We start from the raw sequence: 23,970 nt of genomic DNA on the forward strand, positions 1-23,970 counted from the left end.
TACACACTGACCAAGCCGCTGAAGATAGCAACACTCTTCACATCTCTCAGGCTGATGACTTTACCACCCTCCCCGCGGCCCTCTGACTTCAGCTCTGTGGCTATAGCATTGGTCTGGTCATAGTATAATGCTTTCTTTCAGTATCTGTCTGCTAGACATATTTTAAGTCTATTGGCTTCTGCTATGTTTCACTATTTCCTTTCAATTTACTCCCTTCTGCAGAGATCAGTTTACAATCTTAGCCCTAATGAAGTCCCACGACGTCATAGAAGTTGATTTCCCCCCTCTTCTCATCTGTTCCATGTCTTCTAGTTCTCACGGTCTTACTTCCCCTTCTTGCAACGTGCTCTCTGCGGCAGCACTCTGGCCCCTGAGCCCTTCCGGCCTCCTACACCGGGGTGCCCGCTCAGCTCTTGGTGTGGCCAAGTTGCTCCCCCAGGACCTCCCTGAGAAGCAGGGACACGCTGAGTCCTCTGGCAGCTTCGTGGGATCCCGTCCCCTAGAGCTTTTGCTGATTGGCCCAGGCCTCCACGGGGAAAGCCACACTTAGCGATGCTGATAGGGATACCTGTCTCTGGCCCTTGGCTGTCGGCCAGGAGCGTGCCGTTCCTCTGGAAATGACCCACTCAGTGGTTTCTCTGGTTCACTAGCGCTGTGTGATCAGAACAAGGTCAGGCCATTAGGGGCACCTCCAGGAACAGGCTCTGGAGAACGAAGAAGAGCTTGAGGAAGCCGCCCCACTGCCCACAGGAGGGAGAGGAGGTGAGTGAGTGCTCGGCAGGGAGCAGACTCGGGACGATCTGGGACAGGGCTCTGTGTTCAAGGCCAAGTTCTCAGACAGAGGGTCCCATCTGCCCAGCAAGCACCTTCTCACCCTTCACTGTCTTCCGTGGGTCCACGCAGGCCTCTTAGAAGTGAGGAGGGCACTTTGGGATGTCACCACCTACCCCAGTCTTGTGATTTCCTAGGTGAGGTATCGAGGGGACATGACTCGGAAGTCAGAGGCGGGGCTGGAACCAGACACTACCACCCCAAATCTGAACATCTGCCTAGTTTCTGCATAATAGTCTCAAGACCCCTGAGTTATTTCTGTGGGAGAGTCTAGGCTGCATGAAGTGAATTCGCACAATGGCTGGGAGCACAGGTTTGACTCAAAGTGGAGTTCCGTTCCTGCTTGGCCACTGTGTGGCCCTGTTGCCTCATCTCTCCACAGTCCTTGTGAGCACCTATCTCTAAGCATTGTCTCAAGGATGAGACGCAAGGGGCATGGAGGGCATCTAGCATCGTGCTCTGCTCGCAGGGAGGGCGCGATGCCTGTTACCGTCGCTGGACACACGGGTGCTCATTTTCAGACTTTCAGCTCTGAGGCCGAAGACCAAAAGCCACCTATCTGCAGGTGTGAGACGATGTAGTTTAGTTCATTTAAACAGAACTAAGATAAAATATCGGGAGCGTGAAAGGCCACCTGCCTGGATTCTCACTGGAAGCAGAACATTGCCAAGTGGGGTGTGCTCCAAGGGGGGCAGTGACTCCCCGATCTGAAGAGGGAGGGTCAGAGGCCCTTCAGAGCAGAGAAGAGAAGGGCCTGGCGAGCGTCTGCAGACAGGTGGCGCGTTAGCCCAGGAACCTGTGGTGAATTCCAGGTTTCTGTGGCTTTGTGGAAAGTGTTCCCTATTCCTATTGAAGCTAAAGTTATTGTCTGATTCATACTGAGGAGCTCAACACTGAGGAGACGAAGGGTAAACAGACCCAGTCTTGAATTTTCAAGACCTCGTGGGCTCCTAGGTGACATATGGGTCAACAGCTCATAGGACATCCAGCTGGTTCACGATCAAGGAGACGGTTCTAGTCTTCTAGTGAGAGCCAGAGAAGGGTCATTCAGTGAGACCTGTCTGCTCAGGACGGTGCTAGTCAGCTCGGACCTCCGCAGGCCAGCGACTGGGCTGGGAACAGAGCCGCCAGGATTTTGTTTTCTCTTTGTGGAGAAGAGAACAGTAGTGCTTACCTGGGCCATCTGCTCTGTGGCCTGCCCTTCTGGAAGGCACCTTGCCAGGGCAGCAGACTCGGGGCCAGGAAGCGTTTTATGAGATTCCCATGATCTCTTTCTCTCCTTCTCTCTTCCTGTCCTCTTCCCTCCCTTCATTTCTACTTTCTTTCCTTAAAAATAGCAATCCCCCTTCTTTTTGACAATTTTTTCTCCCCTTCCCTACATCCTCCAGAGATTTCTCTCAAAGATTATAAACAGTAATAGTCCGAATTCCTAGACCCAAAGTGGGCTTTCTCTGGATCTCACTGTCAAATGGAAATCTTGACATAAACTAACTCATGTCAACTCTGGGCCCTGAGAGAGTGGGGGACTCAGTCCAGAGGTCACAGGAGCACTGAGTGATAGTGTTGTCCTTAAAACCCTCTCCCCCCCTTCACTGGACACAGCCTGGGTTCTGACCCCCAGAGGTATCTGGCCAGAAACCACGGCCTGTGCTGAATGCATGAGTTGAAATTCATAATCAAGTCCTGGAAGAAAAATCAAAGGTTTTCATGGAAGAAATCACGTGTAACAAAAAACTACCGAGGCGTCTATTTTTTTAAAAACCTTCTTTTAGGGGCACCTGGGTGGCACAGCGGTTAAGCGTCTGCCTTTGGCTCAGGGCATGATTCCGGGGTCCTGGGATCAAACCCCACATCAGGCTCCTCTGCTATGAGCCTGCTTCTTCCTCTCCCACTCCCCCTGCTTGTGTTCCCTCTCTCGCTGGCTGTCTCTATCTCTGTCAAATAAATAAATAAAATCTTAAAAAAACAAACAAAAAAACACCTTCTTTTAAAATCTATTTTTGAACAATCTTGTTTGGTTTTTGGGATTAAGGAAGTTGCTCTTTGACACAGAGAGAGAGGAATCAGAGAGCAAGAAAGAAGAAAATGGGGGAAATAAGGCAAAATTTGCACTGTGGTGACTGGGAAGGAGTCCTGCATGATGAGGGGCGTCTCCTGCAGGCTTGGCTGTGACATTATCTTGACCCTAGTTAAGCAATGAGGGAGCATATTTAGTCCCTCTGTTCAGCAAGCGGGTTGGGCGAGGTGTTCTCTGAAGGCTCCAACGTTTGTGAGTCTATGCAATTAAACGAGAGGAGAAAAATAGCAAGTCTGTACCTCAGAATCAAGGGGGTTAAATCATAATTATTGCAGATTTATGATTTTATGCCTGAAAAACCATTGAGAAGTCATCAAAGTCCAGCCAGGGGGGCAAGTGACAAAATCATTGTGTGTCACCAATAGCATTTTCTGGGCAAACAGGGGCCAGTTATAAGATGCCAAGCGAGAAGAATGTGACTCAGACACAGAGAAAGCGGTAAGATCTCTAGAAATGAAGTCACAGGAAGTTTTCTGGATCTAGACGAAGAAATGTTTTGAAGGACACAAAAAGGACATGTTCAAAAAAGGCAAAAACTTGGAGCTGAAACCTTGTTCTTGGAAAGACTTCAATCATTCACCACCAGTTTTTCTTAAATAAAACCTGTCATTTCCATGCAGTGTCAGTTTACAAAGCAATGAACTTGTTTTTAACTTGATGAAGTAGCTAAAAAGTCGGTTTGTAAGACTGACGCACTGAGGAGTGGCCGTGAATCCCAACAAGGACTAGAGGGGAGGTCTGACTTTTTTTTTTTAATGTCACATTAAGACATTTTGTTAGGAAGATTATACAGTTGACCCTTGATCTCTGCACAGCTAAAAATCAGCATAGAACTTGTTTTCTTTTTCTTTTTTTTAAGTTTTTATTTAAATTTCAGTTATTTAACATACGGTATTATATTCGTTTCGGGCGTACGATATAGAGATTCAAAACCTCCGTCCATCACCTGGCGCTCATCACAACAGGTGCGCTCCTTCATCCCCATCAGCTGTTTCCCCCATCTCCCCACCAACCTCTCCTCTGGGAACCATCAGTGTGTTCTCTAGACTTAAGAGTCTATTTCTTGGCTTGCTTCTCTCTACTTTTTCCCTTTGCTCATTTGTTTTGGTTCTTAAATTCCACATAGGAGTGAAATCGTATAGTATTTCTCTTCCTCTGAGTGACTTATTTCGCTTAGTATTATACTCTCTAGCTCCATGCACGTCATTGCAAATGGCAAGATTTCATTCTTTTTATGTCTGAGTATTATTCCATGGTATTCATGCCAGTTAACATCGTGCAAGCAGGGCACAAGAAGAGACACCTGGAAGAGTGGACAAGAATAGAATGCACCCCACAACCTGAGCCTTTCTGGGCATTTGACACCTGGTGAAGTATGCAAATGGCCCATCTGCTTTCTCCAGGGTGCCCCCCCCACCCCGTATTGTCGGTATTGTCACGTCAGGGTAGGCCTGGTCGTTGTCCATCCCTGGTCCCATCCCTTCCCATCATGTGTGATTTTCTCTTCTGTGCAAGACTCGGTGTTTTAAGAGAACAGACACATGAACTCAGACACGTGCCTTTCCTCCGGGGTAGCACAGGATTAGATCATGGGGGCATCGCAGTGCGCTCTGGAAATTTGTATTTCTGGGTGGGGCATGAACCCGTCTTCATGTCACTGCTGGGAACCCACATCTGTCACAGCTTGTCAGAACAATTTCCATCTCTATGCCAAAGAACTGAGGATGAAACTGACCGGGAATACAGACATAATTAGGTAAAATGACAGACAAAACAAATACCTTTGAGAAAAAAACAAACATGAGCAAAGTAAAAAGTAATCATTGAAAGTAGCCACGAATTCTGGCTGCTATATGAGTGGGAGAAAAGCAAACAGGAAGCCAGGACCAGTTTTTGCAAGACATGTGTTAAAGGATTAATGAACTTAAATAAACATAGAGTTCTCAGAAATCAGAAAGAACAGATGAATAGGAAAATAGAGAAACAAGTGAACTGAATGAACAGGTACCAAGAGAAAAAATAACCAAATAAAAAATGCTCAACCTCAGAAATAATGTTAAAAAGATATATTAAATAAAGCAAACAGGAAATACTATTATTCACTAATGTGATTTGCAAAGATTGAAGCAATTGATAATAACCAGTACTGATAAGGATATCAACAGTTAAAAGGTATTTTTACACATTGTCAGTAAGTAGATAAAATAGTACAGTGGTTTCTCGAGTGGGCAGAAAGGCAATACCCATAAAACTTGAAATACGGGGGGGTAGGTTGATATTCCATGTCTAGGGATTTATACGAAAGTTAAGAGTCCTATGAATTTCTAAAGATATGTGTATAGTCACACAAATATGTGAAGCGAATGTATTTGAATAGACATTAAAGAATGTCCAAGATAATTTTGTAGTGGGGAAAAAAAAAACTGCAATGGATCTGGTTATGAAGTATAATTATATATTTTAAAGTTAAAAAATATTTTCATGATTTAATTCACAAGGGAAAAGAACAGAAGTACTCTGAGTTGTAAATGGTGGTTAAAATTAAAAGGTAGGGCTATGGGTTGTTTTTACCTTTCAGTTTTTACATTTCTCTATTATTTACAGTTTTCCCCTAAGTGTTATTTTTTATAATCAGAAAAGTAATTGATTAAAGTGAAAGTAAATGATAAAATTCTAATCCTAGAAATAATTGGGCTTATTTTCCCCCAAATTTTTAACCAGCATGAACTCTGTCTTCCTTCGACACGGATTCTCTGGGAGGGTTATAGCCAAGCCACTCCCATTCTAGATCTGTAAGGAGCCCTGGACCATCGAGTCAGCTTGCTTCAAACTCTTTTCTAGTGAACGTCCTTACCTGTGAGGAACTCTCGTGATTCTCCTTTTGTAGCAGCTTGGCTGTCGGCCCCCCCACTCACCTCCCTGGGCTGCAGCTTTGCCTGGATGGATGCCAGCCTCGCCTGAGGTGGTCAGATAGCAGTGCCTCTAACAATAGAACCACCCTACCATCCCATCATCGCACTGCTGGGTATTTACCCAAAAATGCCAAGTACTAATTCAAAGGCATACACGCACCCCTATGTTTACAGCAACATTATTTACAATAGCCAAGATATGGAAGGAGCCCAAGTGCCCACTGAATGGATTTTACAAAACAAGCAAGCAAGGGAAAAAAGAGAGACGAACCAAGAAACACACTGCTGGTACCAGAGGGGAGGTGGGTGAGGGGTGGGCAAACAGGTGATGGGGATTGAGGAGTGCACCTGTCGCACGGGCTGATGTAAGGAAGTGCGGAATCACTATATTGTGCACGGACACTAACAGCACATTGTATGTTAACTGTGCTGGAATTACAATAAAAACTTGATTAAAAAAAAAAAAACCTATAGCAGTGCCTCTCCCCACAGGCTGAGAGAAAACCAAAGCGAGCGCCTGGGGCTTGGGGAGCTGTTGTGGCCGCTCCCACTGATGAGGAGCGGGGCCCGAGGCAGTGCGAGTCCATCTCTACGCCAGGCCCTGGGCCGCTATGGCTCCGTCTGCCACCCCGTCTGCCACCGGACCTTGGGCTTCTGACTCTGTGCTCTCCCTTCTCCCTCAGGCCTGGGGAAGCTCAGCTCTGCAGCCATGAGACTCCTCCACGTGGCCCTCACCGCGGCCTTCATGGTCCTGCAGGTACTGCCCGGTAAATACGAGCCCCGACGCCCGTCCTTGTTGCTTTCTTTTGTCCTTTCCCCAATCCACCACAGTCCAAGAGCAAAGCAGCCGGGGTTTGCACAGAGGCCGTCTCTACACCCAAAAATAACTTCCTGACAAGGTTAAGAATCCCTAGAAGGGACTTTAACAAGTCCTGTGCAAAGGGCTTGCTGGGCCCTTTTCTCCTGCTCCCTCCCCTCCCCTGCAGCTGAACTGGATGTTCACAGACAACCCGTTGGATCTCCTGTGGGAGACAAAGATCCTTGACACGCCTGCCTGGGGACTGCTTGCCGCTCAGTTCCCAGCGGTGACCTTGACTCTTGCGGGGAAAAGGCTTCCTTCAGACGGTTCTGTGAGAGCAGGGGTGGATGTCGGGGCGGGGGGGGCTAGGAGGACTAGCGAGGGGCACCGGGTGGCACAGGTCTCCCTCCAGTTAATGCCCAGTTGTTCCCACCTCAGGAAGGGCAATTTGTCACCGACGGTGATGTCTTGTGGCAGAATGAGAGGGGACGGTCTTGGGGCCAAGATGCTGGCGGTCGGTGTTGGGCTGGGAGGCAGGGCTTCCGTCTGTGAGCTCTCCAGCGGTCCTCCCCATGGCGATCCTCCCCACGCCTTGAGCTTCATACTAACACCTTTGCATTTTGCAGACGGCACCAGGGCATTCAATTTTGAAAGACCCTGCTACCTTCGTGGTGGGATCTGCCTGAAGCAAGGGACACCAAACTGTGAGCCCTTCCGAGGCCCCTGCCGGGCGTTCACTGTTTGCTGCAAAGTCAAGAGGAGCTGATGGGAGTAGGGCAGCCAAGGAGCCCTGACCCTGCGACCCAAAGCATGGCTCCCTCGTCGAAATAAAAGCAAACAACGTGCAAGTCTCACTAGCAATTACTGTATCATTACGATCTTCCATGAAGGGTGGTCAGCGAGAGGGACGCAATGTACGAATACAATTTATATCATGCTTTCAACTTTGCAAAGCATTTCCATTCGCATACGATTTATGTAGAACTCAGACTCGGTTTAGTTAAATAACAAGATGACACCATCAGTTAAAGGAGCATAATCAAAGACTTTTCTTCTGGCTGGTCTGTAATATTCTATCCACGTGGAAGAGTTATGGTTTTCTGCAAGAATCGCAGGGAGGCTGGTAGGAAAGGATCCCTTAGAGTGGGGTGAGGGGATGTGAGGACACAGCTTGGTCCTGGGACCCTGGTGCAGCAGGTAAGGTGCTCCGTGGGAAGGTGCTATCGAGGGGGCCCAGCGCTAGGGGTGTGGTGCTGGCCACACGCAGGTGTACCGAGAGACCATCCGGAGAGGAACCCCAAGGGCAAGCCACTGCTCTACTACAAAGGTCCCCGTCCTGCCTCTGCAGAGGGAGCCAACCGAGATACGGCTGTGGCTTTCTGCAATTCACAAAGCAAACTTGGATGTGGTGGGGAGGGGAGGCCGGAGGTCGCGCAGGGTGACCGGGAAGCTAGAGGACTGGACAGATAAGTTTGACTAACATCATTCCAAAACCTACACAGTCACAGGAAAAAGAAAGGAGTGTGACAGGAATTGTGATGAGTAATAAGGAGGGCCATCTGTACAACCTGGTCCCCCATCAATGAACAGCTAAAGAAAATTCAGTGCATGTGCGTACATGAACAGCAGACTCTCACCAGCTGCAAACCAGTGTTTGTAAAGATATCCAGATACAGATACACGTGTTAGTTTCTCTGCCGTTCTTCAGGGCACTGATTTCCCATGCAGTCTGCCTTCAGAGGTTACAGGACTTGACTATTCCTGGTGTCTGTGACGTTAGTTTTGAAATTTATTTATGTATTTATTTGACAGAGAAAGAGAGAGAGAGCACAGGGAGGGGGACTAGTAGAAGGAGAGGGAGAAGCAAGCTCCCCACTGAGCAGGGAGCCCGATACCAGACTCGAGCCCAGGACCCTGGGATCATGACCTGAGCTGAAGGTAGACACCCAACCCACTGAGCCACCCAGGCGCCCGTCTCAGGAAATTTACAATAAACAGTACAATATTGTTAATATTAATAATTAATAGTCGTAATGCCCTGCACCAACTCCACAGGACTTACCCATCTTGCATAACTGAGACTTTGTGACCATTGACCGACATCTCCCTGTGTCCTCCAACCCCCAACACCTGGTGACCACCATTCTTTCCTGTGTTTCTATGAGTTACAAGGAGGTGATCACAAATGATATCTTAAGGTTCTTCTATGGATCAGGAGACAGGATAATATGTGAAATTTAGACTTTTCCACGTGTGCATGGTAGAATTCCAAGCATAACCTCTTACACAAAAGAAACCCAGTATGTAACTTCCGAGCCAGCAGAGGGGAAAACGGGAAAAGAAAACAAAGAAGCAAGAAATCAATTAACGAAGGCACAAAACAGCATAGAAAAAGAAAACAAGTAGTAAGAATGTTAGAAATAATCTTTATGTATTAGTAATTACAATAAATGTAAGCAATGGAAAGATGGAAATGATTGGACTGGGTAAAAGAACTCATGCCAGCTGCATGCCATTTACAAGAGACACAAAGTTGAAGGACTTGGAAATGCTAAGAAAAAAGGGAGAGAACTAGGGGCATCGTAATGAAAAGGTAGCATAATCCAGGAAAATAGACACCACACCAGAAAAACCCTGCTGGGTAAAGAGAGGTTTACTGCATAATATTTCAATTAACCAGGAAGATGTAATCATTTTAAATTTATAAGCACTTGGGCGCCTGGTTGGCTCAGTCAGTTGAGCGTCTGCCTTGGGCTCAGGTCATGATCCTGGGTCCTGGGATCGAGACCCAACGTAGGACTCCCTGCTCAGCGGAAAATCTGCTTCCCCTCTGCCTCTGCCTGCTGCTCCCCCTGCTTGTGCTCTCTCTCAAAAAAAAAAAAAAAATTTTTTTTTTTTTAAATTGTAAGCACTTAAAAGTTCTTTCAAAATATGTCAGCAAAAACTAATCCAGCCAGAGGACAAGTGTTACAGATTCACCATTGCAGGTAACATTTTAAACAGTACCATCAATCACATAGAGATCCCATTTTTTGCATGTGGTACGTGTCTCAGTTTGCTTGGGCTGCTGTAACAGAATAGCATAGACCAGTGGCCTATGAACAACAGCCTATGTATTTATTTCTCACTGCTCTGGAGGCTGGAAGCCCAAGACCAAGGGGCTGGCAGATTTGATGGGCGAGAGACCATTTCCTGGTTCATGGATGGTTGACTGTTTGATGGTAGGAACGAGGAGCTCTCTGGGGTCTCTTCTACAAGGACCCGATCACCCCCCAAAGGCCACCCAAACACCATCGTGCTGAGGATTAGGCTTCATGATTCTGGGAATTAGTCCGTATGCGTTTTAAGGGGACACATTCAGTATGACTCCAAAAATCCTAACATATTTAATCGTTCTGACATTTTAGGAATTTCGATAATAAGTATTACTTTTTTATTTTTGTCAGTTATGTAAGGAATGCATATTTGTTCTGTATAAAACACTCAAAAATCTAAAAATTATAGAGAAAAAAGTTATAATCTATTTTCATGCCTCCACTTTGATTATCAAATAGTTTTTCTCCAAGTGAACAGTCAATCAACTCTACACGACTGATCAGAGAAATAGTCCACTGCCCTCCCTCCCCACTCACATAAAGGCCACCTTTATCATAAACTGCTTGTCTGTGTCTGCTTGGTCTGTTCGTGGCTTCTCTGTTTGGGTGCTTTTTTCTGTTGTGGGGGGCTCTGCCACATATTTCAAGCCTCACTGTCATTATAAACAATAATAACTGGTAGTGGAAGATGTCATTGTCACTCTTTATAAAAATATTCTTGTTTATTCTTACACCTTTATTTTTAAGCCCTGATGCCTAAATTATCACCAGTCTATGGGAAGTGATTATTAGTCAACTTATTATTCTTTTAAAATTTATAATTTTTACTTGATTCTAAGAGCCAATCCTTACGTAAAGAGACTAGTGGAATATCTTGCAGCAGGAAAGAATTCAGATCTGGACCCAGACTTCTGACTCTGATTTTGATTTTACCAAATCAAGCTTTATCACTGTACTAAATATCTCTGGTCTAATTTGCCTGGCGTGTACATTTAGGGGTCCTTTAAGGACGTGCATAAAGGAAGGCTGCTTTGCTTCTGGCTTCAGGAAGGTGATAATAATCCTTTTCAGTATGCTCTTCTTGACTGGTTCTGCTTACGTATGTAAATGTAAGGCAAGTTATCAACCATATCTAGGGAGAAGAGGGAAAGGTATGAAAATCCTTGAGTCAGCCACTCCTGAGGCCACTTATAGCCACTAATAGATTCCTTCAGAATCAGGGGGATCATTGTTTTTTGAGGAACCCAAGATTTCCTGGGTGAGGATCTCTTGAGCTCCATGAGATTCTGGGTCAGGTCAGCTCACCAGACCCCAGTAACAGAGAAGAGAAGCAGCTGGTGAAGTAAAATGTGGGGGGTGGGCTGCACTAAATCCCCTGCCTCGAGACAAGGGCCTAATTTGGGAAGAGAACTTGCTCTTCTTCAGGCTTTGGGTAAGAAGGAAAGTCCCTCCACTTTCACCTACGCTGGAAACTCTGTTTGCTTGGCAGGACAAGAGCCAAGAGCACGAGGTTGTCTCAGTCATGAGACATCACCGTGGCCTGAACGGGACCTGAATCAGCGGGGTCATAGCTGGAACAGGAGAATTTCCCTGGTCAGATGAGGCAGGACCCGTCTTTATTAAGAACACATGACATGGCTGAGCACAGAAAAGATTTCAGATCTCTGGAGACCAGAAGGACCACCTCTTCAGGGGGAATAGGGCCTTGGGAGGTGAGTCATAAGCGGAGGGAGGTGATTTCTACAAAGCACTAGAGAGATGATTGGAAAAATACAAGGTCCTGTTGTGACTGTATTTGTCCTCGGAGTTGTGGTGGCAGATTATACCGTTCCCTGAGAATAACCAGGAAGAAGGTCATACAAACCATCCCAGGTTTTTCATAGAGTAAATCCTCCATGAACCCTAGGCATTTTCATTTTACTACCATTCCTGTTCTTCCTTGGGCCTTGATTTGTTAAATGCTAATGAGAGAAATGACCCCAGCCCTGGACCAGACGTGTCTAATTGCTGTCCTTGTTTATTTTACGGGCATCCATTGTCCACTCTATATTTCAGTTAGTGCTCTGATCACAATGGACATTCTCTTCCGTGTTTAGTCACCTCATTCAAACTTATAAAAGACGACGCTCTAAACGACTTTTTATCCAGCCCCGTTACAGCCTTGGTCTTCTCTTTTCAAGGAACTTCGGAGCGGTCTCCACGGACTCGGCGCTATGAAAGTATTTCTCCTCCTCATCTTCGTCGTCCTCTTCATCTCTCACACAATGCCAGGTAAACCCTCTTTGGCGTCCCCTTAAGCCGTGACCTGCTTTCTTGTCCGATCTGATGACATTCCTACAGGTTTGCTCTCCTTTCCTGAAGCTTCCCCCTGCTGAGATGTGTTTGAACTACAGTTTGCCAACCTCCTTCTCCAGAGACCGTGTGTAGTGACTGGCTGTAAGAGCAGGAAAGGAGGAACCTTAGAGGTGTTCCAGAAGGAGGCAATTCATGTATTTAGAGCCATGGCATTTTGGAAGAAACTTGAAGGTATATTATGCTCCATGTCTTGAGCAAGGGGTGGCAAGAAGAAAGGGAGAGAGGGAGACAGGGGCCCCACCGCCTGCCTGGTGTTCATTCCTGACATCACAGAAGCGCTGAGTGTCATGGAAGAGCTCGGAGGCTTTACAGAGAACTACAGTTACTTGCATTTGGGGGGAGACAATTGGCTTGCTTGGGTGAGCGCCATGAGGGTCTGGCAGGTCACCGAGAGTCTGAACCTTGCTTGCTCCAGAAAGCCAGCCGTTCTTTTCCACGGCCATGTTGGGCGTGGCTCTCACCCACTGAATCCTCCACCCCCACTTCTCTCCTCCTTTAATATTCCATCTTTATATACGTAAATCCACCCAATCAAATAGTCCCTTCTTGGGTCTCACTGCTTGGGGCTCCTGTGTCTTCTGCAGCACCACTTCACAGAACTGACCCATGAGAAGCCCAGGGGACAGGAGCTGGGTAGGGCAGTCTGCCCCCAAGCCACCGTCCTCCTCCTTTCTGCTTTCGGTCCTCAAGAGTTCGTTCCCTGTGGACCCAGTGGGCGTGATGCCTGGTTTTGTTGCATCACTCAGAATAATGGCCCAACCTCAGTTTCCTCACTGGGCTGATTTTTCATCCAAGAGCAGAGAAGAGTAGATTATATAGGGCTGTGAGGGAATGTGTTTGGGGAAGAATAAGGAGAGACTTACAGGGCTGCTCACAGCGTGACTCTTGGTGACAGAGCTAGGGCAAAGAGATACCAGCGCTCCCAGGGGTGGGTAGCCCGGAAGGCAGAGCTGCCTGCTATGGTCACAGCTGCTATGATGACGACAGGATGGGCAGGGGGCCTTTCACGGTAGCCTGGACCATGTGGCGTGAAGATAGGGTGCAAGAGCCCACGATAAGCAGGTTGATGAAAGCGCTCTGCTAAAAGCCCCGTTCCGACTACTTGCCCCAGTACAAGGGGGCATGTTGAAGAAAGTGTGAACAGAGCTGGGACCCATGAATGGGGTGAAGTAAGGGAGTGAATCTGCCTCCCACTCTTGAGTTATTCCACAAAGGGTGTGTATGGCCCTATCACTAGTCTGAGCCTAGGTCCAAAGTTGGTGACTTCTAGTAATGATCCAATGTGGGCAGGCTGGACAATAGGGAGCACGGAGACCCTTCTTTCTCCAGGCTGAGAGTAGGCTTTCTCTCTCCCAGCTTCTAAGAGGCAGGAAAAGAAGCCTTCCTCAGGGCTGGCTTTGAATCAGGTAGGATTTTTCCCCTCTTTTGGAAACCTCTCTTACCTCAGCCAGTGCCCCTGATTATTCTGGGTCTTTTCTTTTAGGGACTTGAATTTTCTACCTTTAATCTTATTTTTAAGACATAGCTGACAACCCTGAAGACGGGGATTCTAAGCCTGGGCATTAGGGGTGAACTTCAGAGAGCTGGCGAGACTCCTTAAATGCTTTGGGGCGCACTGTGCACACTTTTATATTTGACTCAATATGTATGTAGATGTCCCTTCCCCAGACGGGGGCTGTAGTATCATCTATTCTCAGCGGAATCCTGTCCCAGGAAGATAAAAACCAAAGGACGTTGACAATCATCGGTCTCCAGGGGCACAGTAGCCACTCTGAGGTCTATCAACCCAAGGGTATTTGAAGTCTTTGATTTCAGCCTCCACATAACACCATAAATCTCTGTTCTTGACAAGCTCTCAAAGACCGGCATTGTGTTCCTGTTTAACAAGCAAGCCGGAGAGACAAGGCTGGGTGGAGGAGCACGGGACAGTGTACATTCTCGAGTGATGACAGCTGGGGGTTCCTGGTTAGACTGAATTGTTTCTTCCCCTGTATGGGGAGCTTGAGGCTTTCTTCCAAAAATAAATAGTTTTTGTCCTTTCTCCAGGTTATAGGCACGGTGAAGTGTACCATTTCTGTGACTCACGTACAAGCGTGTGCCTGCGGAGGAAGAGAAACTGTCTGGTTCGCATGCGAGGGGTATGCCCTGGAAGGAGCTTCTGTTGCATACGGATGAAGTGAATGGAAGATGTCATGCTTAATGAATCTACCCTGAATTAAGTCAACCGAAGAAGTCACGCTCAATGTACTTACCCTGAATTAAACTGGAAGGCTGAGGCCTCATGTTGCCATTTTCTTCATTCAGTGATTGATGTATTGTGCTCGTACCTCTCAAGTATCTACCCCGGGCTAGGAACTGTGGTGTACTGGGGGCTGGGGGTGTTCCACCAGCAAAACTCACAGATGTGGAAATCCCATCCGCGTTGGGTGGTTCAAAGACGTCTTCCCAGTGAATGCCACGTGTGAGCCGAGCCTTAGAAAAGATGGGTAAGAATTAGTGAGGGGAGGCTGAGGGAGAGGCGGAGTGTAGGGAGAGGCGGGGTGTGTTTCAGTGTGAAGAGAGCAAGGTCACTCTCGCACACACATGCCCGTCTCATGGTAGGGGGTAGTTCGAGAACCAGATGTGATGAAATAAAAGGAGAGAAGGTATGACCAATAGATGGAGAACTTCAAACTCTTAAGAAATTTTACTTTATTTTTGAATCTTTAGGAAAACATTAAAAAATTGTAAATGGAGGTGAGGAAGAGGGATTAGCTTATACCCATATGGTCCCATGGCTGTTTATTTTACGTTTGGGTTGTAATTCAACACTTCAGTGTTTTGTTTTTCAAGATTTTATGTATTTATTTGACAGAGAGAGAGAGAGAATGAGCAGGGGGTAGGGACAGAGGGAGAAGCAGACTCCTCAGTGAGCAGGGAGCCCGATGTGAGACTCGATCCCAGGACCCTGGGGTCATGACCTGAGCTGAAGGCAGACACTTCACTGACTGAGCCACCCAGACACCCTCAACATTTCATTTTTTTTGATAAAGTTTTTTCCTTTCAGGTCTCTCTTGTGTCCTCTCAACGTGCCCCATTTTCTGCGCGCTTGGTTATTTTCTGGCACTGTAAGATACTCCAGCCTCATTTTGCATTTGCTCTGACCCAGTCCTGGAGTGAGTTAGTTCCTCAAGGATCCTTGGTTCCATCTACAGAAAATGGTATTTAGAAACAGATCTGAGGGGCGCCTGGCTGGCTTAGTTGGTAGACCACGTGACTCTAGATCTCAGGGTCATGAGTTCGAGTCCCACATTGGGCATGGAGGCTACTTAAAAAAAAAACATTAAAAAAAAGAAACAGAGATCTGAGTACTTCACGTGCTCATTGCTGGCGAGATGTCACTGATTCTCATTTCTTTCAGTAGCTACACTTAGGAGCCATGTGTGGATATTGATTCATTTATACACACACCTGCACATATTTCTGTGCCTCTCTGTGTACGCATTTAAAAAACCCATGCTCCTCGTCAGTGTCTTCAAGTTCAATCCGGCACCACGGTGGTCCTTCTCATCTCCCTCTTTCCTTATTTATAACCTTTTTCCTCCATCAGCGAGAAACTGGCTCTTACTTACAGTGCGTTTTCTCCTTGTTCAACTCGCTTATATAGAAGTAGTTTCATTTATTTATTTTTTATTACGTTCATTTAGCCACCGTATAGAACGTCATTAGTTTTTGATGTAGTGATCCATGATTCATTGTTTGCATATAACACCCAGTGCTCCATGCAATATGTGCCCTCCGTAATACCCATCACCGGGCTAGCCCATCCCCCCCTCCAAAGCCCTCAGTTTGTTTCCCGGAGTCCAGAGTCTCTCATGGTTAGTCTCTCCCTCTGACTCCCCCCCTTCAGTTTTCCCTCCCTTCTCCTGTGGTCCTCCCTGCTATTTCTTATGCTCCACATATGAGTGAAACCCTATGATAATTGTGTTTCTCTGACTGACTGACTTCACTTCGCATAATCCCCTCCAGTAGTTTTAGAATTGCTAATCCAAACCACTGTGAGAAACAGATCTAACAGCCAGAGTCCAGTTTTTGTGTAAGGACTTTCCATCTTTAGTCTTGGATTATCAGGTCAAAACCGTTTCTCACAGTTTTTTGTTCCCTGCTAGCTTTAGTGTGGTCATACGATTAATCTATGGTACCGTTCGAGTCATTTGCTGTAGTTTGCATTTCATTTTTCTGCCCACGTCGAGCTGATTATTTTTTTAAATTTATATATATAGCAAAACTCAAACTTTGTGGTGTAGTGATCTAAGGGATATACAAATGCAGACAAGTATCCACAACCCTACATCTATACGAGACAGTCCCTTCACCTCCAATTCTCTTGTACTTCTCCTTATTGTCATCCACTCCTGGGACCCCTAACCCTTGGCCTCCACTGACCCTATAGTTTTGCTTTTCACTAGCACTACAGATGGACTCCAATAACATGTAGTCTTTGTAGCTGGCCTCTTTAACTCAGCAGAAGTCCTTTGAGATCCATTCATGTTGCTGGAATTAATCAGTTGTTCCTAATTCACTAGTTGAAGGACACCTGTGTTGTTAACTATTTTTGGCAAACATAAATTAAGCTGCTGTGAACATCTGCATACAGGTTTTTAATGGGAATGCAAGTTTCCATTTCCCCTGAGTAAATACCCAGGAGTGGGATTAATGAGTGATATGACAAACCTACATTCAACTTTATAAGAAACCACCAAATGGGACACCTGGGTGGCTCAGTCCCTGAGGTGTCTGCCTTCAGCTCAGGTCATGATCCTGGAGTCCTGGGATCAAGTCCCACATCGGGCTCCCTGCTCAGTGGGGAGCCTGCTTCTCCCTCTGCCTGCCCCTCCCCCTGCTTGTGCTCTCTCGCTCTGACAAATAAATAAATAAAATCTTAAAAAAAGAAAGTACCAAATGAGCTTCCAAGGTAGCCTTACAACTTTGCATCCCCCATAGCACTGTCCAAGAGTTTGATTTGTTACCCAAAGAAAGTCACTAGGAGAAGACATGACTAATTGTATTCTGACTGTTTCAAAATGAGAGTAAGTTCCTGCTGAAGATGGCATTTCCCCTTCCAATCAGCAGGCTTCTGCTACCCAACCCAGATCTTTTTTTTTTAATTTAATTTTATTATATTATGTTAATCACCATACAGTACATCCCCAGATTCCGATGTAAAGTTTGATGGCTTCATTAGTTGCGTATAACACCCAGTGCACCATGCAATACGTGCCCTCCTTACTACCCATCACCAGTCTATCCCATTCCCCCACCCCCTCCCCTCTGAAGTCTTCAGTTTGTTTCTCATAGTCCATAGTCTCTCATGTTTCATTCCCCCTTCTGATTACCCCCCTTTTCTTTATCCCTTTCTTCCCCTACCGATCCTCCTAGTTCTTATGTTCCATAGATGAGAGAAATCATATGATAATTGTCTTTCTCTGCTTGACTTATTTCACTTAGCATTATCTCCTCCAGTGCCGTCCATGTTGCAGCAAATGTTGAGAATTCGTTCTTTCTGATAGCTGAGTAATATTCCATTGTATATATGGACCACAGCTTCTTAATCCAGTCATCTGTTGAAGGGCATCTCGGCTCCTTCCATGATTTGGCTATTGTGGACAATGCAGCTATGAACATTGGGGTGCATATGGCCCTTCTCTTTACTACGTCTGTAGTAAACACCCAGTAGTGCAATGGCTGGGTCATAGGGTAGTTCAATTTTTAACTTTTTAAGGGACCTCCACACTGTTTTCCATAGTGGCTGTACCAACTTGCATTTCCACCAGCAATGTAGGAGGGATCCCCTTTCTCCACATCCTCTCCAACAATTGTTGTTTCTTGCCTTGTCTATCTTTGCCATTCTAACTGGCGTAAGGTGGTATCTCAGTGTGGTTTTGATTTGAATTTCCCTGATGGCTAATGATTTTGAACATTTTTTCATGTGTCTGTTAGCCATTTGTATGTCTTCATTGGAAAAGTGTCTGTTCATATCTTCTGCCCATTTTATGATTTGTTTATCTTATCTCTGCAGAAAAGCATTCCTTGGGTTCTAAGAAAATGCTTCCACCATTTGCATCAACATGGATGGAACTGGAGGGGATTATGCTAAGTGAAGTAGGTCAAGCAGAGAAAGACAATTATCATGTGGTTTCACTTATTTGTAGAACTTAAGGAACAGCAGGGAGGACATTAGGTGAAGGAAGAGAAAACTGAAGGGGGCGGAATCAGAGCGGGAATGAACCATGAGACTATGGACTCTGGGAAACTGAGGGTTTCAGAGGGGAAAGGGATGGGGGAATGGGATAGGCCGGTGATGGGTATCAAGGAGGACTTGTATTGCATGGAGCACTGGGTGTTGTATGCAATGAATCATGGAACACGACATCAAAAACTAATGATGTCCTGTATGGGGACTAACATAACATAATAAAAAAAAAAAAGAAAAGAAAAGAAAAGAGAATGCTTCTAAAGGAATCTGCTACTTGGAAAGGCATCTTTGGAGAGAGGAAAATAATTACTACCTCCCTATGTTTTGATTCTCTGTGAAACAGTGGGTTGACTTCTGTAATCTCTGAGATCCGGTTCTATGGCCCGATGCCTGGGTACCAACTTTGAGCTTTCTGCACCTTCAGGCCCTGATGTGTTTATTTCTCTGGCTCTTCAACAATCAGCTGGGAGCCATTGCTTGATAGCCAGCAGTCATTAAGGGGTATGAAAATGAGAACAAAATCTCGGTGACTTTTCCCATATATTGTCAATACACACACACACACACACCCTCAAGCTCTAATCCTCAATCCATCGATTGATAGACGTATATGAACAGCTTACAGGGGGCTTGGAGAACCATTCGAATAGCTACAGGTACAGAAGCGGAGACGTAGAAAAGGACGGGCCCTGTCCAAAGTCAATCAGGGAATTAGTGGTGGGCACCAAGCTTAGAACTTGTCTCACGCGCCCCTCCCCTCCACCAGTTCAACCGTGCCCCCTGAAAGACAAGATGCAGGATGCAGGTGAGTGGCGATGTGTTTATTCAGCAGAGGTCAGCAGAGGTGGGCAGGGGTGAGGCTGCCGTGCTGCCCTGAAGAGTCACAGGGGTGGGGGCAGCTAGAGACGGCAGCAATGCTTGTATCGACTTTTGCATTCAGCAGGCAGGATGGAGCATCCATGGGTTTTTTGGTGCTTGCAAGCACCACCCATTTTTTCACATTCAAGGAATTTCCTCCTTTTCTCATGCCCTACAAAGGAAGGAGAGGTGGCAAAAAAATATAAAACCATAAAGCGTGTTTAATCGAAGCTACCAGAATTCATCTTGACAACCAGCCCTCTACCCGTTCTGGTGTGACCCATCAGCTTCAGATTGTTTTTACTTTTTTTTTTTTAATTATAGAAAAAACTTCAGAAGAAGAAAGATATTTGGCGATATACGAAAATTTTATGAAATTCAAACTCTAGTGTCCATAAATAGTTTTATAGGAAGACATTCACCCTTGTTCATTTACATTGTCTATGGTTCCTTCTCCTGAAGGTCATGACAGACCTGGTGGCCCAGAAAGCCTGGAATATTAGCTGGTCCTTTACCAAAAAAGTTTATTGACCTCTGCTCTATAGTGTCTTTCTTTTTCAGATGAAGGAACTTGAGATCGGAGAAAGCAAGTGACTTGGTGGTGCTACAAGATTCGGGCCATACTCGACACGTTCTTCCTAAAAGCTTGCCGACGTGCTTCCTCTTTTTCAAATGGGCAAAACACTACAAGCACACTGCCGAAGTTAGACAACGAGCGCTGGACACTAAGTGGGCATTCTTGCTCCTGAATCCTGTCCCTCCTATCTGCCATGCAATCAGAGCTCTTTCATACACCGTGGCATTTTCAGTGCCACCGCCATGGCCCATAGCAAGCACTGGTCTTCTCGGGCTCCTGTGAGTTAAGCCGGAAAGAACATGGCATGTGATCAGGTCGCTTGACTAGAGCAATTCAGGAAGCAACTTGAGAGTAGGGAGAACCTTACAATGCCTAAAATTAAGAGAGCAAGAAGGAGAATGGCCAGCAGCCACAAGGAAACTATGAATAAGAATTTCCAGCTCCTTCCACAGTTTGGCTATTGTGGACATTGCTGCTATGAACATTGGGGTGCAGGTGCCCCTTCTCTTCACTACGTCTGTATCTTTGGGGTAAATACCCAGTAGTGCAATTGCTGGGTCATAAGGTAGCTCTATTTTTAACTTTTTGAGGAACCTCCATATTGTTTTCCAGAGTGGCTGCACCAGCTTATATTCCAACCAACAGTGTAAGAGGGTTCCCCACTTCTCTGCATCCTGGTCAACATTCATATGTGGAACATAAGGAATAGCAGGGAGGACATTAGGGGAAGGAAGGGAAAAATAAAGGGGGGGGGAATCAGAGGGGAAGACAAACCATGAGAGACTCTGGGAAACAAACAGGGTTTCAGAGGGGAGGGGGATAGAGGGATGGTCTAGCCCGGTGATAGGTATTAAGGAGGGCATGAATTGCATGGAGCACTAAGTGTTATCTGCAAACAATGAATCATGGAACATTACATCAAAAACTAAGGATGTACTGTATGGTGACTAACATATCATGATAAAAAAAAAAAAAGAAGAAGTGTTTCCAGCAGAGGTTATGGCTTTTAAAAGTGCCACGTTGTGATAGAAAGTGTATTTGGCTGGGAAATAGGAGACCTGGTTTCTGCTTCCTGCCAGGACCATAGTTTTCCTCTAGGAGCTACAAAACTCCTAATTTTTCATTAGAAGACAAGGTAAAAATAATATATATATATATGTAATTATAAATAATTTATGTAATACACACTTATAAATATGAATGAATATATGTGAATATGTTGTGTTCATATATGTTTATAATTGATATCATTTATATAAATATAAATATATATTCATGTATATTCATATCTGTGTCTCTCTCTATATCTATATCCAACTGTTTATGTCCATTAGGCTGTTCACCAAATAGGTCTGTCTCTCTATGTACTTTTTTTTTTTAAGATTTTATTTATTTATTTGACAGAGACAGCCAGTGAGAGAGGGAACACAAGCAGGGGGAGTGGGAGAGGAAGAAGCAGGCTTCCAGTGGAGGAGCCTGATGTGGGGCTCGATCCCATAACGCTGGGATCACGCCCTGAGCCGAAGGCAGACGCTTAACGACTGCGCTACCCAGGTGCCCCTGGCTCTCTATGTTCTTGACACAAAGCAGGATTTATCTTTTGTATGATTGGGTAGAGCCATAAGACTTGCTCAGTTCATAAATTTTAATCAGAAGTGACATGTCCTTTCTGGGCTGGAGCCTTTAACTGACAATGTTGGATTCCTCAGCGCTCTTCTCTTCCTCAGCCAGGTCCGAGCAGCTGTGCTAACAGAGCCATGATGGGTTTGTATCGTTGGAGCAAGAATTAAACCGTGACTCCTTGAAGATGCCAAGGTTGAGAGCACAGCACCCCCTGGCATACCCCGACAGGTGCACAGGGCTGCTGGGTAAATGTAGGACATCCAGATGAATGCGAATTTCAGATAAATAACATACTCTTTTAATAGAAGTATATTCCAAATATTGCATGGGACATACTCCTACTAAAAAGTATTTGACGTATATGCATAGTTCAGTAAGTAAATTTATTCTCTGGGATCGTTGAATATTTAATAAAAACATCACCTGGAACCAAACGCACTTAAGCTCGAGTCAAATGCCCCACGACACACAACCTGAATGACGGAACAAGTTACTTCATTTCTCGGTCTCATTTGTGAGACAGGGAGACCCATAAATAGTGTTATGAGGTATCTGTGGGACAGGACATTAAAAGTTTTTATTATGATGTTTGGTAAAGAGGGAGTGGCCGATATCTCTGCTCTTATTATTAGTGTTGCTGTTATTCACATGAAAATAATTTGTGAGCCGTAAAGCCCCTGTGAATGTTATCTAGCACCATTACTAGTTATGGGTTTGCTACCAACTAGTTAAAAGCAATCTTGGGAAAATCCTTTAAATTTCCTCAAGCTTCCCTTCTCCTTATTGGTAAAATGGAGTGTGCAGTACATGCTGTCCATTCAGCTGTGACTTCCGTCGGTTGTTTTATGCTCCAACGCATCGTTGGATGGCGAGGCAGGGTGGCTTTATTGCTCTCCACGGCCATCCGTCATAGCATCCTACCGGGAGGAGCCGCAGCTTACCTGATGTCATCTGGGCAAGACACACAAGGAGGAGAAACAGAAGGAACAGTAGCCTCATGATGGGAAATCAGTTCTTGGGATTATAGGAGGAACTCCCAAAGCGGGTGGTGGCTCTTTCCTCGGTGCGCATCAATGGGGGCCGGTGATCTGAGGAAAGAGTGAAAAACTCAGCTAGAGAGGAAAAGCTTGTATTCCCCGTCAAGACGCTAGCTCCTTGAGGGCCTGGGTGTGACTGGAGATTGTTTCATCTATGGACACGTGGTTTCGGATCCAACTCTCCTCCCGTCACAAAGGAAGACCTTTACAGTAAGTCAGCACTTTCTAGTTGATTTTCATTTCTGCTTATGACTCTGAGGCTTTCTGCCTTTTTTTTTTTTTGAGAAAAAAATCACCAAAACATGGAATTATTTTAGCAAATCATCTATCTACCCATTCACTTTTATGGCATGTCTCTCCACCTGACAGCTTCCCCCTTAGGAATACCAAGAGAAGTCCCCTTTTGAGAAGTTGAAAAGGGAGAAGGAATTCTGTAAATGGAAATGATCTTCTCTGCTTTTTCACTCCCAATAATTTGTTTTCTCTGCTACGCATTTAAAAGACAGAGTTGATTGATCCCAGACAAGCTTTTACAACGCCAGGCTCTTGCACAGATCAAACCAGGTGAGACTTCAGGGGCCAAAGTATTTCTTTTTTTTTTTTTTTAATTTTATTTTATTATATTATGTTAATCACCATACAGTACATCCCCAGATTCCGATGTAAAGTTTGATGCTTCATTAGTTGCGTATAACACCCAGTGCACCATGCAATACGTGCCCTCCTTACTACCCATCACCAGTCTATCCCATTCCCCCACCCCCTCCCCTCTGAAGTCTTCAGTTTGTTTCTCATAGTCCATAGTCTCTCATGTTTCATTCCCCCTTCTGATTACCCCCCTTTTCTTTATCCCTTTCTTCCCCTACCGATCCTCCTAGTTCTTATGTTCCATAGATGAGAGAAATCATATGATAATTGTCTTTCTCTGCTTGACTTATTTCACTTAGCATTATCTCCTCCAGTGCCGTCCATGTTGCAGCAAATGTTGAGAATTCGTTCTTTCTGATAGCTGAGTAATATTCCATTGTATATATGGACCACAGCTTCTTAATCCAGTCATCTGTTGAAGGGCATCTCGGCTCCTTCCATGATTTGGCTATTGTGGACAATGCAGCTATGAACATTGGGGTGCATATGGCCCTTCTCTTTACTACGTCTGTATCTTTGGGGTAAACACCCAGTAGTGCAATGGCTGGGTCATAGGGTAGTTCAATTTTTAACTTTTTAAGGGACCTCCACACTGTTTTCCAGAGTGGCTGTACCAACTTGCATTCCCACCAACAATGTAGGAGGGATCCCCTTTCTCCACATCCTCTCCAACAATTGTTGTTTCTTGCCTTGTCTATCTTTGCCATTCTAACTGGCGTAAGGTGGTATCTCAGTGTGGTTTTGATTTGAATTTCCCTGATGGCTAATGATTTTGAACATTTTTTCATGTGTCTGTTAGCCATTTGTATGTCTTCATTGGAAAAGTGTCTGTTCATATCTTCTGCCCATTTTATGATTTGTTTATTTGTTTCTCGTGTATTGAGTTTGAGAAGTTCTTTGTAGATCTTGGATACCAGTCCTTT

General features: G+C 45.4%; 2 long non-coding RNA genes across 2 annotated transcripts; both read left to right on the forward strand.

Moving 5' to 3' along the window:
* Positions 1 to 371: 371 nt before the first annotated feature.
* On the forward strand, positions 372 to 7,353 carry LOC117797120. Its single transcript, XR_004622007.1, has 3 exons — positions 372 to 762; positions 6,504 to 6,577; positions 7,246 to 7,353. It is a non-coding gene; the product is annotated as an uncharacterized LOC117797120 (long non-coding RNA).
* Positions 7,354 to 7,381: 28 nt separating this feature from the next.
* LOC117797119 lies at positions 7,382 to 11,985 on the forward strand. Its single transcript, XR_004622006.1, has 3 exons — positions 7,382 to 7,533; positions 11,204 to 11,426; positions 11,895 to 11,985. It is a non-coding gene; the product is annotated as an uncharacterized LOC117797119 (long non-coding RNA).
* The last annotated feature ends 11,985 nt before the right edge of the window (positions 11,986 to 23,970 follow it).

The sequence above is a fragment of the Ailuropoda melanoleuca genome, chromosome 18 (assembly GCF_002007445.2).
Source record: "Ailuropoda melanoleuca isolate Jingjing chromosome 18, ASM200744v2, whole genome shotgun sequence".
NCBI lineage: Eukaryota > Metazoa > Chordata > Mammalia > Carnivora > Ursidae > Ailuropoda > Ailuropoda melanoleuca.